Source organism: Oncorhynchus masou, unplaced genomic scaffold (genome assembly GCF_036934945.1).
Source record: "Oncorhynchus masou masou isolate Uvic2021 unplaced genomic scaffold, UVic_Omas_1.1 unplaced_scaffold_439, whole genome shotgun sequence".
NCBI classification, from domain to species: domain Eukaryota; kingdom Metazoa; phylum Chordata; class Actinopteri; order Salmoniformes; family Salmonidae; genus Oncorhynchus; species Oncorhynchus masou.
This window is the reverse complement of record NW_027010781.1, coordinates 278,037-296,231: the sequence shown is the minus strand read 5'-3', so window position 1 is coordinate 296,231 and position 18,195 is coordinate 278,037. Positions and strand designations below refer to the sequence as shown.

Genomic DNA, 18,195 nt, shown 5'->3' with positions numbered 1-18,195 from the left:
CTACAATATCATTGAGTTACACAGCTACTTTAGCTGGACTTTAGCAACAGCTTTAAAATGTTATAAAACAGCATTCAACATGAAGCAGACAGATCTTACATTTCTCCAGTGTGTCAGCAAGCTCCTTCTGGTTCATTTTCCTCAGGATGTGCAGTGTGATCTTCAGAGCCCCCTCTCTGGCACTGCTCTCCTGCTTCTCATCTTCAGCATCCACCACTTCCTTATCCTGCTTCTGACTCTCAAAGCCTTCTGGGAGTTCTGGACTAAGAATCCTCTTGAACATCTTCAGCTCGTTCTTCACAAATGTCATGATTTTCTCTTCAAGCAACTGAAATAAATAAAGTAAATAAGTTAAGCAAGAGAAGAAATGCTTTCTCATTAACACATGAATGAATGATTGACCGATCAACTTTACTTGAGGTAAACAAAAACAAATGTACATAACAGGACCACATACACTGAATATGGAGTCCAGGTCTGTTTGATGACTCCGGGAAGACTGACCACTGAGAATCTCTGACTCTGATCTCTCCTGTTGGTATCTGTGGACAAAACATGAGATTACATCTCCTCATCCAGGGAGTACACACACACACACACACACACACACACACACACACACACACACACACACACACATACACACACACATACACACACACACGCACTCACACACAGGGAGGGAACATTGTGTTTGTTTAATATTGTTTTAGGACTATGAAAATGGACAAAATGATTAGCCTATGGATTCTGAAAACAAAAATAAATTACAAAATGGGAGAGGAGAAATGACTAGAGACAGTGTTGTTTAACTCACTGACCAGGACCCATGAGTTCTTCTTACCTTTGTTCAGTAGAAAAGTCTCCCTCTCTAAACTTTATAGGTTGATTCATAGACTGGTCACTCTTCATGGACACACAGCTGGGAACAGGGGAGGCTGGTCTCTCCTGCTGGATTGGTCTTCAACACAACAGAGACAAACATTACATCTCTCATCTACTCTGAGCTCAGATGGGGAAACATAAGAAGAGTTTCATTCCAAAATGATATATATCACTTTTCAGAAATGTTAGTAAATTAGCTTTTATTGTTTAAAGCATTTCTGAAAGAGTTTGGTGTGTTTTTTCACTATCTAATCATGGTATGGGATTGATATGTACAGATATGTATTTGTTTAAAATCACTTGATGTCTTCATTTCAGAGAGACAAATAATCATGGTTTTTTTCCGCTAAATGCTATATATTTGCCTCACTCTCAAATGTTACCGACCGGAATAATGAGGCTATAAGGAGTACCAGTACTGAGTCAATGTGCAGGGTACCAGGTAGTTGAGGTAATAATGAGACTATAAGGAGAACCAGTACAGTACTGAGTCAATATGCAGGGTACCAGGTAGTTGAGGTAATAATGAGGATATAAGGAGTACCAGTACTGAGTACTGAGTCAATGTGCAGGGTACCAGGTAGTTGGGGTAATAATGAGGCTATAAGAGTACCAGTACTGAGCCAATGTGCAGGGTACCAGGTAGTTGAGGTAATAATGAGACTATAAGGAGTACCAGTACTGAGTCAATGTGCAGGGTACCAGGTAGTTGAGGTAATAATGAGACTATAAGGAGTACCAGTACTGAGTCAATGTGCAGGGTACCAGGTAGTTGAGGTAATAATGAGACTATAAGGAGTACCAGTACTGAGTCAATGTGCAGGGTACCAGGTAGTTGAGGTAATAATGAGACTATAAGGAGTACCAGTACTGAGTCAATGTGCAGGGTACCAGGTAGTTGAGGTAATAATGAGACTATAAGGAGAACCAGTACTGAGTCAATGTGCAGGGTACCAGGTAGTTGAGGTAATAATGAGACTATAAGGAGAACCAGTACTGAGTCAATGTGCAGGGTACCAGGTAGTTGAGGTAATAATGAGACTATAAGGAGAACCAGTACTGAGTCAATGTGACTATAAGGGGTACCAAGGTAGTTGAGGTAATAATGAGACTATAAGGAGAACCAGTACTGAGTCAATGTGCAGGGTACCAGGTAGTTGAGGTAATAATGAGACTATAAGGAGAACCAGTACTGAGTACTGAGTCAATATGCAGGGTACCAGGAAGTTGAGGTAATAATGAGACTATAAGGAGTACCAGTACTGAGTCAATGTGCAGGGTACCAGGTAGTTGAGGTAATATGTACATGTAGGTAAAGGTAAAAGTGACTAGAAAATCAGGAGAGATTACCACTCCTCATCCAGGGAGTGCACACACACACACACGGAGGAAACATTGTGTCTGTTTAATATTGTTTTAGGACTATGAAAATGGACAAAATGATTAGCCTATGGATTATGAAAACAACAACAATAAATGGGAGAATGGGAGAGGAGAAATGACTAGAGACAGTGTTGTTTAACTCACTGACCAGGACCCATGAGTTCTTCTTACCTTTGTTCAGTAGAAAAGTCTCCCTCTCTAAAGTTTATAGGAGGATCCATAGACCAGTCACTCTTCATGGACACACAGCTGGGAACAGGGGAGGCTGGTCTCTCCTGCTGGATTGGTCTTCAACACAACAGAGACAAACATTACATCTCTCATCTACTCTGAGCTCAGATGGGGAAACATAAGAAGAGTTTCATTCCAAAATGATATATATCACTTTTCAGAAATGTTAGTAAATTAGCTTTTATTGTTTAAAGCATTTCTGAAAGAGTTTGGTGTGTTTTTTCACTATCTAATCATGGTATGGGATTGATATGTACAGATATGTATTTGTTTAAAATCACTTGATGTCTTCATTTCAGAGAGACAAATAATCATGGTTTTTTTCCGCTAAATGCTATATATTTGCCTCACTCTCAAATGTTACCGACCGGAATAATGAGGCTATAAGGAGTACCAGTACTGAGTCAAAGGGTACCAGGTAGTTGAGGTAATAATGAGACTATAAGGAGAACCAGTACTGAGTACTGAGTCAATATGCAGGGTACCGAGTAGTTGAGGTAATAATGAGGATATGAGGAGTACCAGTACTGAGTACTGAGTCAATGTGCAGGGTACCAGGTAGTTGGGGTAATAATGAGGCTATAAGAGTACCAGTACTGAGCCAATGTGCAGGGTACCAGGTAGTTGAGGTAATAATGAGACTATAAGGAGTACCAGTACTGAGTCAATGTGCAGGGTACCAGGTAGTTGAGGTAATAATGAGACTATAAGGAGAACCAGTACTGAGTCAATGTGCAGGGTACCAGGTAGTTGAGATAATGAGAATATAAGGAGTACCAGTACTGAGTCAATGTGCAGGGTACCAGGTAGTTGAGGTAATAATGAGACTATAAGGAGTACCAGTACTGAGTCAATGTACCAGGTAGTTGGTAATAATGAGACTAGGTACCAGTACTGAGTCAATGTGCAGGGTACCAGGTAGTTGAGGTAATAATGAGACTATAAGGAGAACCAGTACTGAGTCAATGAGCAGGGTACCAGGTAGTTGAGGTAATAATGAGACTATAAGGAGAACCAGTACTGAGCCAATGTGCAGGGTACCAGGTAGTTGAGGTAATAATGAGACTATAAGGAGAACCAGTACTGAGTCAATGTGCAGGGTACCAGGTAGTTGAGGTAATAATGAGACTATAAGGAGAACCAGTACTGAGTCAATGTGCAGGGTACCAGGTAGTTGAGGTAATAATGAGACTATAAGGAGAACCAGTACTGAGTACTGAGTCAATATGCAGGGTACCAGGAAGTTGAGGTAATAATGAGACTATAAGGAGTACCAGTACTGAGTCAATGTGCAGGGTACCAGGTAGTTGAGGTAATATGTACATGTAGGTAAAGGTAAAAGTGACTAGAAAATCAGGAGAGATTACCACTCCTCATCCAGGGAGTGCACACACACACACACGGAGGAAACATTGTGTCTGTTTAATATTGTTTTAGGACTATGAAAATGGACAAAATGATTAGCCTATGGATTATGAAAACAACAACAATAAATGGGAGAATGGGAGAGGAGAAATGACTAGAGACAGTGTTGTTTAACTCACTGACCAGGACCCATGAGTTCTTCTTACCTTTGTTCAGTAGAAAAGTCTCCCTCTCTAAAGTTTATAGGAGGATCCATAGACCAGTCACTCTTCATGGACACACAGCTGGGAACAGGGGAGGCTGGTCTCTCCTGCTGGATTGGTCTTCAACACAACAGAGACAAACATTACATCTCTCATCTACTCTGAGCTCAGATGGGGAAACATAAGAAGAGTTTCACAAATAGAACTGACTTCCAGACGTTAGTTAATGGCGCGCGAGCAGTGTGTCATTATTAATGACAAAATTAATTTAGCGTCGCGAGCGTTGTCGTCAGTCTGTCAGCCCCGCTAAAAGGCTGGTGTCGTTACTCTGCCTTCTCCGGGGGATGTTGAGGTAAATTTACTAACCGGGAGGGTTGAATGATGTAATTAATTGGAGGGCTGGAAGACGCATTCTCGAGGTTGTTTACTCACAATATCAGATATTAAGATGTTTTTTATAATGAATGTATACTGAGGTTGAGGTTCTGACTAGTGATTATTTACCCGCTGTTCAATACCTGCTATTGAGGCGCCCTGAAAATAATATTCTAAAGTTCGGTCCTTGGACACAGACGGGTTAAACACTAAAGTTACCGTCCATCTAGTGAAGAGAGGAGAACCGGACAGAGGTAGCCAGCATCCGTCAACGAGAGAGGGAGAAGCCTCACCGGGATTTAACAGGTGGAAGAAACAACCGGGGAGCTCCATCGGTCCACAAGAAATGCAGACAGCCGGTGACGATGTAGTGGTAGCTATGGTAACTAGGATGCTGCTGGTAGAGTAGCTAGCTAGATTACCGAGCTGTACCGACTAGCTAGGATAACTAGGATGCTGCTGGTAGAGTAGCTAGCTAGCTTACCGAGCTGTACCGACTAGCTAGGATAACTAGGATGCTGCTGGTAGAGTAGCTAGCTAGTTTACCGAGCTGTACCGACTAGCTAGGATAACTAGGATGCTGCTGGTAGAGTAGCTAGCTAGATTACCGAGCTGTACCGACTAGCTTGGTTAGTTAGCAGGTCGTTCGTCTGTCCCTCGTCTCGATGATGAATCCGGTGAACCACAAAATGAAACAAGGATAGAGAGTGAAAAGGATCTGGCTACACTCACACTGTCCCTGACCGTAAAGAAAAAAGCAAATTGAACAGTAAACTTCGGTGTCTCAACACTGTAACAAACTCCGTCGTTATTCCCCAAGATCATCTCAGTCCACTCTGCGCGTAACCGGCTTGGCGCCACACCAACGTGGACGCGGACGGTTCTGTACGGGGACGCGGACAGTTCTGTACGGGGACGCGGACAGTTCCAGAACGAGGACATGAGCAGTGGAACACAATCAACTAAACCCAGTCTTTACAGTGGGTTACATTAGTAATATTCATTTTGTATTATTATGTAAAACAAACATTCTATGTTTTTTTATAATAATATGTTGAGATCTGGGTCCACATCCACAAAGTGTCTCAGAGTAGAAAATTGGTCGTATAAGTGCTGAGAATAAAGACATTTTACACTTATGGGTATAAATTACCTAGTTACCTCCCCATTACCTAAATTACCTACCCACAGAGTCGGCAGATATTTAGGACACCCCGTGAGCTGTCCTAAGTAGTTTAGAGTTAACAGCAGGTGTCTTGATAATACTATAGAATAATGCAGTGAGTCAGTGGTTCCTGAGCCACATGTAATTGCATTGCAGTAGTTACAAATAATGTTTTTATATTTCTATGTGATCAGCCCATAAATAATATAGACCTACATGCAACAGTATGTCTTGTGCTTTTGGCAATGAGTTATGTATAATAATTATGTATAATTGCATAGCATTTTGTCTTCATTTTTGGCAGATTAACTCATGCTTATTTTTGAAGATTAACTCAGGTTGGAGTTGGAGCTGTGACCGAAAGGTGGCTGGTTCGAATCCCGGGTCGGGCGCTGGAAAAAACAGGTGGAATTGATCTGACCACTGGAGGGCTGCTGGGTTCACATCCTCAAAACATGAACCTTTTGTTGATCAGAACTCTAGAGGTTCTTCTTCACTGAACCCCAAAATATATATAACTTTTATTGATTTCATATTTTAAGGAAGTGATAGAAGCCTTTTTGGCTCTATAAGGAACCTTGTTTTCTAAACACATTTTTCTTTTGATGATTTAATTATCTACATCATGTTATTTGAGAGTGTATAATAATAAACACATCATGTTATTTCAAGTTCTCCCTTTGGAGCGCAACATCACATTGTTAAATAATAGTCCTAAATTGGGCATGGCTATAAATTGGGCATTTGAAGGCATCTAGGGTGTAATATGAGTTTGATGAAAATGAACATTGTTGCAACGTTGTCCACAGACCCCGGATTGAGAACCCCTGCAGTACCTCCACTGACCCCGGATTGAGAACCCCTGCAGTACCTCCACAGACCCCGGATTGAGAACCCCTGCAGTACCTCCACAGACCCCGGATTGAGAACCCCTGCAGTACCTCCACAGACCCCGGATTGAGAACCCCTGCAGTACCTCCACAGACCCCAGATTGAGAACCCCTGATTTAGCAGATGCTCTTATCCAGAGTGATTTACAGTAAGTGCATTCATCTTAAGATATCAAGGTGAGACAACCACATATCACAGTCAAATATACAGGATACCAACATTCCATTCCTGATTAACAATGGATATATCGTGTTTCATCTTAAGATAGCTCTTTATTTTTTTAATGAACTCGATAAATTCTTTATAAATGGTCATCTTACCTCTTAGCTTTGGTGTCATGTCCCCCAGAGAGATGCATTTTAGAGGCAGGGCCCCCTCCTCTCTCTCCCCAGAGAGACTCATTTTAGAGCACTGACCCCTAAACAGAGATCCAACATGTTGGTTGTGGTTAATATGGTGACAACTAATTACTGAATGTCAATTGTTCACATTTATCCATTATCTCTTTTGAGAAATAAAACATTTACTAACAGACATATAGAAACAGTCAGGTGATTTAATGCAATCACATGAATATGTCGTTGTGACATTTCATCTCCATGGTAACTGTCTGTAATAATAATAAGTCACTGTTTGTTAAGGTAGTTATAGACAGTACAGCAATAATAATAATAATAATAATAAGTCACTGTTTGTTAAGGTAGTTATAGACAGTACAGCAACAATAATAATAATAATAATAAGTCACTGTTTGTTAAGGTAGTTATAGACAGTACAGCAACAATAATAATAATAATAATAATAATAAGTCACTGTTTGTTAAGGTAGTTATAGACAGTACAGCAATAATAATAATAATAATAAGTCACTGTTTGTTAAGGTAGTTATAAGTACAGCAATAATAATAATAATAATAATAAGTCACTGTTTGTTAAGGTAGTTATAGACAGTACAACAACAATAATAATAATAATAAGTCACTGTTTGTTAAGGTAGTTATAGACAGTACAGCAACAATAATAATAATAATAATAAGTCACTGTTTGTTAAGGTAGTTATAGACAGTACAACAACAACAATAATAATAATAATAATAATAATAAGTCACTGTTTGTTAAGGTAGTTATAGACAGTACAGTAACACAATTATTTGTATTCACTAAAAGTAGGATATTTATTGTCTTTCAATCTGTTATTTTCTAAACGTATCTGAGAATGTAGACAGAAGGGATAGAACGGACATGATTGATCTGAGGGGGAAATCATTGATCCATTCAAAAAGGTTTTTGCATCAAGTAATAGATGTTATATTATGTAAAGTAGGCTGGGTTATAATGTATAATAGTGGGTTGTTAGTGATATGTAGATGTTATATTATGTAAAGTAGACTAGGTTATAATGTATAGTAGTGGGTTGTTAGTGATATGTAGATGTTATATTATGTAAAGTAGACTAGGTTATAATGTATAGTAGTGGGTTGTTAGTGATATGTAGATGTTATATTATGTAAAGTAGACTAGGTTATAATGTATAGTAGTGGGTTGTTAGTGGTATGTTATATTATGTAAAGTAGACTAGGTTATAATGTATAGTAGTGGGTTGTTAGTGATATGTAGATGTTATATTATGTAAAGTAGACTAGGTTATAATGTATAGTAGTGGGTTGTTAGTGATATGTTATATTATGTAAAGTAGACTAGGTTATAATGTATAGTAGTGGGATGTTAGTGATATGTAGATGTTATATTATGTAAAGTAGACTAGGTTATAATGTATAGTAGTGGGTTGTTAGTGATATGTAGATGTTATATTATGTAAAGTAGACTAGGTTATAATGTATAATAGTGGGTTGTTAGTGATATGTAGATGTTATATTATGTAAAGTAGACTAGGTTATAATGTATAGTAGTGGGTTGTTAGTGATATTATGTAAAGTAGACTAGGTTATAATGTATAGTAGTGGGTTGTTAGTGATATGTAGATGTTATATTATGTAAAGTAGACTAGGTTATAATGTATAGTAGTGAGTTGTTAGTGATATGTTATATTATGTAAAGTAGACTAGGTTATAATGTATAGTAGTGGGTTGTTAGTGATATGTAGATGTTATATTATGTAAAGTAGACTAGGTTATAATGTATAGCAGTGGGCTGTTAGTGATATGTAGATGTTATATTATGTAAAGTAGACTAGGTTATAATGTATAGTAGTGGGTTGTTAGTGGTATGTAGATGTTATATTATGTAAAGTAGACTAGGTTATAATGTATAGTAGTGGGTTGTTAGTGGTATGTAGATGTTATATTATGTAAAGTAGACTAGGTTATAATGTATAGTAGTGGGTTGTTAGTGGTATGTAGATGTTATATTATGTAAAGTAGACTAGGTTATAATGTATAGTAGTGGGCTGTTAGTGATATGTTATATTATGTATAGTAGACTAGGTTATAATGTATAGTAGTGGGTTGTTAGTGATATGTAGATGTTATATTATGTAAAGTTGACTAGGTTATAATGTATAATAGCAGTTTGTTAGTGATATGTAGATGTTATATTATGTAAAGTAGACTAGGGTATAATGTATAATAGTAGTTTGGTAGTGATATGCAGATCAAGGTCTATACCTCGGATATAGCCTACATATCATAGATGACCAGTCTAAACCTGTTCAGATCAGTTCACATAATGTTATAGTCCTACCAGTAGCAGTACAGAGAATGTACTGTATATAACCTACATATCATAGATGACCAGCCTAAACCTGTTCAGATCAGTTCACATAATGTTATAGTCCTACCAGTAGCAGGACAGAGAATGTCCACTATATATATACAGAAGTATGTGGACACCCCTTCAAATTAGTGGATTCGGCTATTTCAGCCACACCCGTTGCTGACAGGTGTATAAAATCGAGCAGACCGCCATGCAATCTACATCTACAACGGCTCAACTGTGAAGAAATAGGATGTGAAGTGAAGTGAAGTGGAAACATTTAGGAGCAACAACGGCTCAACCGTGAAGTGGTAGGCCACACAAGTTCACAGAACAGGCCCGCCGAGTGCGGAAGTGCATAAAAACGGTCTGTCCTCGGCTGCAACACTCAATACCAAGTTCCAAAATGCAACGTCAGCAAAATAACTGTTCGTCGGAAGCTTCATGAAATGTTATAGCAGCAAAAGGGGGACCAACTCCATAGGAATGCCTATGATTTTGGAATGAGATGTTCGACGAGCAGGTGTCCACATACTTTTGGTCATGTTGTGTGTATATATAGCCTAATCTAAATAAAATCAAATAATATAGTGTAATCTAAATCAAGTCAAATGTTATTGGTCACAATGTCTGAGCAGCATAGACTAAGACACAGCAGAACAGTATGAGAAGAGTAATGCATAGACTAAGATACAGTAGAATAGTATAGAATACAGTATATACATATGAGATGAGTAATACATAGACTAAGATACAGGAGAATAGTATAGAATACAGTATATACATATGAGATGAGTAATGCCAGATATTTGTAGCCGAGGCCAGATTCTTTTCACAACATTTCCAACAGAGACCATCAGGTTGGTCGGCATGATTAGTGATCAGACTGTAGCTCAAACCTACTGTGACTGTTGAATGTCTGACGACGACCGAACTTTATAATAGTTCGTATCCGACCTACCAGAATCTGAGTCTTTCCTTCAAATCAACACATGTATCTGTCTTCTAATGCAGTGGTGTAAAATACTTTAAAGTACTACTTAAGTAGTTTTTTGGGGGAATCTGTCCTTCACTTTAATATTGATATTTTTAACAACTTTTACTTTTACTTCACTACATTCATAAAGAAAATTATGTCTTTTTTTTTTACATTTTCCCTGACACCCAAAGTACTCCTTACATTTTGAATGCTTAGCAGGACAGAAAATGGTCGAATTCACACACTTATCAAGAGAATAACCCTGGTCATCCCTACTGCCTCTGATCTGGAGGACTCACTAAACAGAGAACATCCCTGGTCATCCCTACTGCCTCTGATCTGGAGGACTCACTAAACAGAGAACAACCCTGGTCATCCCTACTGCCTCTGATCTGGAGGACTCACTAAACAGAGAACATCCCTGGTCGTCTCTACTGCCTCTGATCTGGAGGACTCACTAAACAGAGAACATCCCTGGTCGTCTCTATTGCCTCTGATCTGGAGGACTCACTAAACAGAGAACATCCCTGGTCATCCCTACTGCCTCTGATCTGGAGGACTCACTAAACAGAGAACATCCCTGGTCATCCCTACTGCCTCTGATCTGGTGGACTCACTAAACAGAGAACATCCCTGGTCATCCCTACTGCCTCTGATCTGGAGGACTCACTACATTTACATTTACATTTAAGTCATTTAGCAGACGCTCTTATCCAGAGCGACTTACAAATTGGTGAATTCACCTTCTGACATCAGTGGAACAGCCACTTTACAATAGTGCATCTATTAAATCATTTAAGGGGGGGGGGGGGTGAGAAGGATTGCTTTATCCTATCCTAGGTATTCCTTGAAGAGGTGGGGTTTCAGGTGTCTCCGGAAGGTGGTGATTGACTCCGCTGTCCTGGCGTCGTGAGGGAGTTTGTTCCACCATTGGGGGGCCAGAGCAGCAAACAGTTTTGACTGGGCTGAGCGGGAACTGTACTTCCTCAGTGGTAGGGAGGCGAGCAGGCCAGAGGTGGATGAACGCAGTGCCCTTGTTTGGGTGTAGGGCCTGATCAGAGCCTGGAGGTACTGCGGTGCCGTTCCCCTCACAGCTCCGTAGGCAAGCACCATGGTCTTGTAGCGGATGCGAGCTTCAACTGGAAGCCAGTGGAGAGAGCGGAGGAGCGGGGTGACGTGAGAGAACTTGGGAAGGTTGAACACCAGACGGGCTGCGGCGTTCTTGATGAGTTGTAGGGGTTTAATGGCACAGGCAGGGAGCCCAGCCAACAGCGAGTTGCAGTAATCCAGACGGGAGATGACAAGTGCCTGGATTAGGACCTGCGCCGCTTCCTGTGTGAGGCAGGGGCGTACTCTGCGGATGTTGTAGAGCATGAACCTACAGGAACGGGCCACCGCCTTGATGTTAGTTGAGAACGACAGGGTGTTGTCCAGGATCACGCCAAGGTTCTTAGCGCTCTGGCACTAAACACAATTGCCTTGTTTTTAAATGGTGTCTGCGTGTTGGAGTGTGACCCTGGTTTGCTTAATATAAGGATTTTAAAATGATTAAATACTTTACTTTTGATACTTAATTATATTTCAAACCAAATACTTTGACTTTTACTGAAGTAGAATTTTACTGTGTGACTTTCACCTTTACTGGAGTCATTTTCTATGAAGGAATCTTTACTTTTACTCCAGTTTGAGAATTCAGTACTTTTTCCACCACTGTTCTAACGTTCTCAAGACATGTGCTCCACAGTTTCAACAGACATTTTGTAACTGCTTAGGCTACAAAGTTACTTTCAATTTCATATCAGGAAATAAAGTAATGGTCACTGGGTGAATTAGTTCTGCATTGCCCGGCTCCCCGGGGGAGCAGAGTTTGAGCATTTAATACCATTCCATTGGTCCATAAAATAAATGTCCACCCACCTGTAGCACCGGGCCATGCAAAACAAACCTCCCACTGTCACAGAGACACAGAGTTCTAATCCCAGACAAATATTAAACTGTCTTAAAATATTTGATGATTAGTTGAATCAGGTGTGTAAGTGCTGGTAAGAACAAAAGGATGGAGAAACCCTGAGATAAACATAAAACGATATCATTGAAAAGCTCCTCCACCATCTTTACCAGACGTTTTACTGATAACATGTCGGCCTTCTGATTAGTTTACCCTTTGAAAACAGCTGTCTGTCAGCAACTCAGCTCAAGTAGCAGTTCTTTTAACTAGTAATATCTCATTACAGGTATTAATTATCTTATTCTGTCCATTAGAATAGATTATTGTTCAGAAATACTTACTTTATTTTTCAGTTCTCTCCATATAGTGTTTTCTGCTCTGTCGTCTCAAAATGGATCCTGAACAAAAGAACAACTTTACTTTCTGTTTCAGCTCAGCTGCCTCCCCACCCTGATAATAAAGTGTTATATTGGTATCTTCCACTAGATGGGAGTAAACACCTTGTATCTAGACTTTACAACTATGTGTTTTGTTTCATACAGGCAGTGTCCCAGAGTTGAAGTGCTGATCTAGGATCAGGTCCTCCCTCTCCATGTAATCTGATTCATTATGATCTAGAATCAGGTCCTCCCTCTCCATGTAATCTGATTCATTATGATCTAGGATCAGGTCCCCCACTACTGGATCAGAGCGTCTGCTAAATGACTCACTACTGCATCAGAGCGTCTGCTAAATGACTCACTACTGGATCAGAGCGTCTGCTAAATGACTCACTACTGGATCAGAGCGTCTGCTAAATGACTCACTACTGCATCAGAGCGTCTGCTAAATGACTCACTACTGCATCAGAGCGTCTGCTAAATGACTCACTACTGGATCAGGGCGTCTGCTAAATGACTCACTACTGCATCAGAGCATCTGCTAAATGACTCACTACTGCATCAGAGCGTCTGCTAAATGACTCACTACTGGATCAGAGTGTCTGCTAAATGACTCACTACTGGATCAGAGCGTCTGCTAAATGACTCACTACTGGATCAGAGCGTCTGCTAAATGACTCACTACTGGATCAGAGCGTCTGCTAAATGACTCACTACTGGATCAGGGCGTCTGCTAAATGACTCACTACTGCATCAGAGCGTCTAGTAAATGACTCACTACTGGATCAGAGCGCCTGCTAAATGACTCACTACTGGATCAGAGTGTCTGCTAAATGACTCACTACTGGATCAGAGCATCTGCTAAATGACTCACTACTGGATCAGAGCGTCTGCTAAATGACTCACTACTGGATCAGAGTGTCTGCTAAATGACTCACTACTGGATCAGAGCGTCTGCTAAATGACTCACTACTGGATCAGAGCGTCTGCTAAATTACTCACCACTGGATCAGAGCGCCTGCTAAATGACTCACTACTGGATCAGAGCGTCTGCTAAATGACTCACTACTGGATCAGAGCGCCTGCTAAATGACTCACTACTGGATCAGAGCGTCTGCTAAATGACTCACTACTGGATCAGAGCGTCTGCTAAATGACTCACTACTGGATCAGAGCGTCTGCTAATGACTCACCTCTGCATCAGAGCGCCTGCTAAATGACTCACTACTGGATCAGACCGTCTGCTGAATGACTACAATGTAAATGATGCAGCCACCACTATGCTTGAACATATGGAGAATGGCAGTCAGTTAGGGGTTGTATTGGATTTGCCCCAAACATAACACTTTGTATTCAGGACAAAAAGTGAACTGCTTTGCCACATGTTTTTGCAGTTTTGCTTTAGTGGCTTGTTACAAACAGGATGCATGTTTTAGAATATTGTTATTCTGTTCAGGCTTCCTTCTTTTCACTCTGTCAATGAGGTTAGTATTGAGGAGTAACTATACTGTTGTTGATCCATCCTCAGTGTTCTCCTATCATTAAACTCTGTAACTGTTTTAAAGTCACCATTGGCCTCATGCTGAAATCAATGAGTGGTTTCCTTCCTCTCCGGCAACTAAGTTAGGAAGACGACTGTATCTTTGTAGTGACTGGGTGTATTGATTCACCATCCAAAGTGTAAGATTAATAACAACTTCACCAGAGGCTCAAAGGCAAATTCAATGTCTGCTTTTGTTTTTCCCATCTACCAATAAGTGCCCTTCTTTGTGAGGCATGGAGATGGAGATGGGAATTTGGACTTGTGGTTTTACTTAATTCTCCGTACTGGCTAATGATTATCAAGCTGATTCTGAACTAATCATTAATTCATACATTGAGCCCCTGACCTGAGAGGATGGAAGTTCAATATGTAGCTAGTTGTAGATGGCTAACGTTTAATAGTTAACTAGCGAACGTTGCAAACCAAGCTTTTTAGCCAAGTAGCCGAGGACATCAAATAAAGGTATGTACAGTATTTATTACCTCTCTCATCCTGCCTCATTTACACATGCTGTATATAGATCTACTGTATTTATTACCTCTCTCATCCTGCCTCATTTACACATGCTGTATATAGATCTACAGTATTTATTACCTCTCTTATCCTGCCTCATTTACACATGCTGTATATAGATCTACTGTATTTATTACCTCTCTCATCCTGCCTCATTTACACATGCTGTATATAGATCTACTGTATTTATTACCTCTCTCATCCTGCCTCATTTACACATGCTGTATATAGATCTACTGTATTTATTACCTCTCTCATCCTGCCTCATTTACACATGCTGTATATAGATCTAGAGTATTTATTACCTCTCTCATCCTGCCTCATTTACACATGCTGTATATAGATCTACTGTATTTATTACCTCTCTCATCCTGCCTCATTTACACATGCTGTATATAGATCTACTGTATTTATTACCTCTCTCATCCTGCCTCATTTACACATGCTGTATATAGATCTACAGTATTTATTACCTCTCTTATCCTGCCTCATTTACACATGCTGTATATAGATCTACAGTATTTATTACCTCTCTCATCCTGCCTCATTTACACATGCTGTATATAGATCTACTGTATTTATTACCTCTCTTATCCTGCCTCATTTAAACATGCTGTATATAGATCTACTGTATTTATTACCTCTCTCATCCTGCCTCATTTACACATGCTGTATATAGATCTACTGTATTTATTACCTCTCTCATCCTGCCTCATTTACACATGCTGTATATAGATCTACTGTATTTATTACCTCTCTCATCCTGCCTCATTTACACATGCTGTATATAGATCTACTGTATTTATTACCTCTCTCATCCTGCCTCATTTACACATGCTGTATATAGATCTACTGTATTTATTACCTCTCTCATCCTGCCTCATTTACACATGCTGTATATAGATCTACTGTATTTATTACCTCTCTTATCCTGCCTCATTTACACATGCTGTATATAGATCTACTGTATTTATTACCTCTCTCATCCTGCCTCATTTACACATGCTGTATATAGATCTACTGTATTTATTACCTCTCTTATCCTGCCTCATTTACACATGCTGTATATAGATCTACTGTATTTATTACCTCTCTCATCCTGCCTCATTTACACATGCTGTATATAGATCTACTGTATTTATTACCTCTCTCATCCTGCCTCATTTACACATGCTGTATATAGATCTACTGTATTTATTACCTCTCTCATCCTGCCTCATTTACACATGCTGTATATAGATCTACTGTATTTATTACCTCTCTCATCCTGCCTCATTTACACATGCTGTATATAGATCTACTGTATTTATTACCTCTCTCATCCTGCCTCATTTACACATGCTGTATATAGATCTACTGTATTTATTACCTCTCTCATCCTGCCTCATTTACACATGCTGTATATAGATCTACTGTATTTATTACTTCTCTCATCCTGCCTCATTTACACATGCTGTATATAGATCTACTGCCTCATTTATTTATTACCTCTCTCATCCTGCCTCATTTACACATGCTGTATATAGATCTAGAGTATTTATTACCTCTCTCATCCTGCCTCATTTACACATGCTGTATATAGATCTACTGTATTTATTACCTCTCTCATCCTGCCTCATTTACACATGCTGTATATAGATCTACTGTATTTATTACCTCTCTCATCCTGCCTCATTTACACATGCTGTATATAGATCTACAGTATTTATTACCTCTCTTATCCTGCCTCATTTACACATGCTGTATATAGATCTACAGTATTTATTACCTCTCTCATCCTGCCTCATTTACACATGCTGTATATAGATCTACTGTATTTATTACCTCTCTTATCCTGCCTCATTTACACATGCTGTATATAGATCTACTGTATTTATTACCTCTCTCATCCTGCCTCATTTACACATGCTGTATATAGATCTACTGTATTTATTACCTCTCTCATCCTGCCTCATTTACACATGCTGTATATAGATCTACTGTATTTATTACCTCTCTCATCCTGCCTCATTTACACATGCTGTATATAGATCTACTGTATTTATTACCTCGCTCATCCTGCCTCATTTACACATGCTGTATATAGATCTTCTGTATTTATTACCTCTCTTATCCTGCCTCATTTACACATGCTGTATATAGATCTACTGTATTTATTACCTCGCTCATCCTGCCTCATTTACACATGCTGTATATAGATCTACTGTATTTATTACCTCTCTTATCCTGCCTCATTTACACATGCTGTATATATATCTACTGTATTTATTACCTCTCTTATCCTGCCTCATTTACACATGCTGTATATAGATCTACTGTATGTATTACCTCTCTCATCCTGCCTCATTTACACATGCTGTATATAGATCTACTGTATTTATTACCTCTCTCATCCTGCCTCATTTACACATGCTGTATAAAGATCTACTGTATTTATTACCTCTCTTATCCTGCCTCATTTACACATGCTGTATATAGATCTACAGTATTTATTACCTCTCTCATCCTGCTTCATTTACACATGCTGTATATAGATCTACTGTATTTATTACCTCTCTCATCCTGCCTCATTTACACATGCTGTATATAGATCTACTGTATTTATTACCTCTCTCATCCTGCCTCATTTACACATGCTGTATATATATCTACTGTATTTATTACCTCTCTTATCCTGCCTCATTTACACATGCTGTATATAGATCTACTGTATTTATTACCTCTCTTATCCTGCCTCATTTACACATGCTGTATATAGATCTACTGTATGTATTACCTCTCTCATCCTGCCTCATTTACACATGCTGTATATATATCTACTGTGTTTATTACCTCTCTCATCCTGCCTCATTTACACATGCTGTATATATATCTACTGTATTTATTACCTCTCTCATCCTGCCTCATTTACACATGCTGTATATAGATCTACTGTATTTATTACCTCTCTCATCCTGCCTCATTTACACATGCTGTATATAGATCTACTGTGTTTATTACTTCTCTTATCCTGCCTCATTTACACATGCTGTATATAGATCTACTGTATTTATTACCTCTCTCATCCTGCCTCATTTACACATGCTGTATATATATCTACTGTATGTATTACCTCTCTTATCCTGCCTCATTTACACATGCTGTATATAGATCTACTGTATGTATTACCTCTCTCATCCTGCCTCATTTACACATGCTGTATATAGATCTACTGTATTTATTACCTCTCTCATCCTGCCTCATTTACACATGCTGTATAAAGATCTACTGTATTTATTACCTCTCTTATCCTGCCTCATTTACACATGCTGTATATAGATCTACTGTATTTATTACCTCTCTTATCCTGCCTCATTTACACATGCTGTATATAGATCTACTGTATTTATTACCTCTCATCCTGCCTCATTTACACATGCTGTATATAGATCTACTGTGTTTATTACCTCTCTCATCCTGCCTCATTTACACATGCTGTATATAGATCTACTGTATTTATTACATCTCTCATCCTGCCTCATTTACACATGCTGTATATAGATCTACTGTATTTATTACCTCTCTCATCCTGCCTCATTTACACATGCTGTATATAGATCTACTGTATTTATTACCTCTCTCAT

General features: G+C 39.1%; 1 long non-coding RNA gene and 1 pseudogene across 1 annotated transcript in view; both read right to left on the bottom strand.

The window, feature by feature from the left end:
- LOC135535059 (NLR family CARD domain-containing protein 3-like) overlaps positions 1-18,195 on the bottom strand; it is a 126,407-nt pseudogene that overhangs the window by 2,530 nt on the left and 105,682 nt on the right.
- LOC135535064 (uncharacterized) overlaps positions 7,946-18,195 on the bottom strand; it is a 33,682-nt gene continuing 23,432 nt past the window's right edge. The window contains exons 3-4 of the long non-coding RNA XR_010454804.1: positions 12,478-12,534; positions 7,946-11,712 (exon numbers count right to left, since the gene is read on the bottom strand). This is a non-coding gene — a long non-coding RNA (uncharacterized LOC135535064). The remainder of the gene's footprint in view (positions 11,713-12,477; positions 12,535-18,195) is intronic.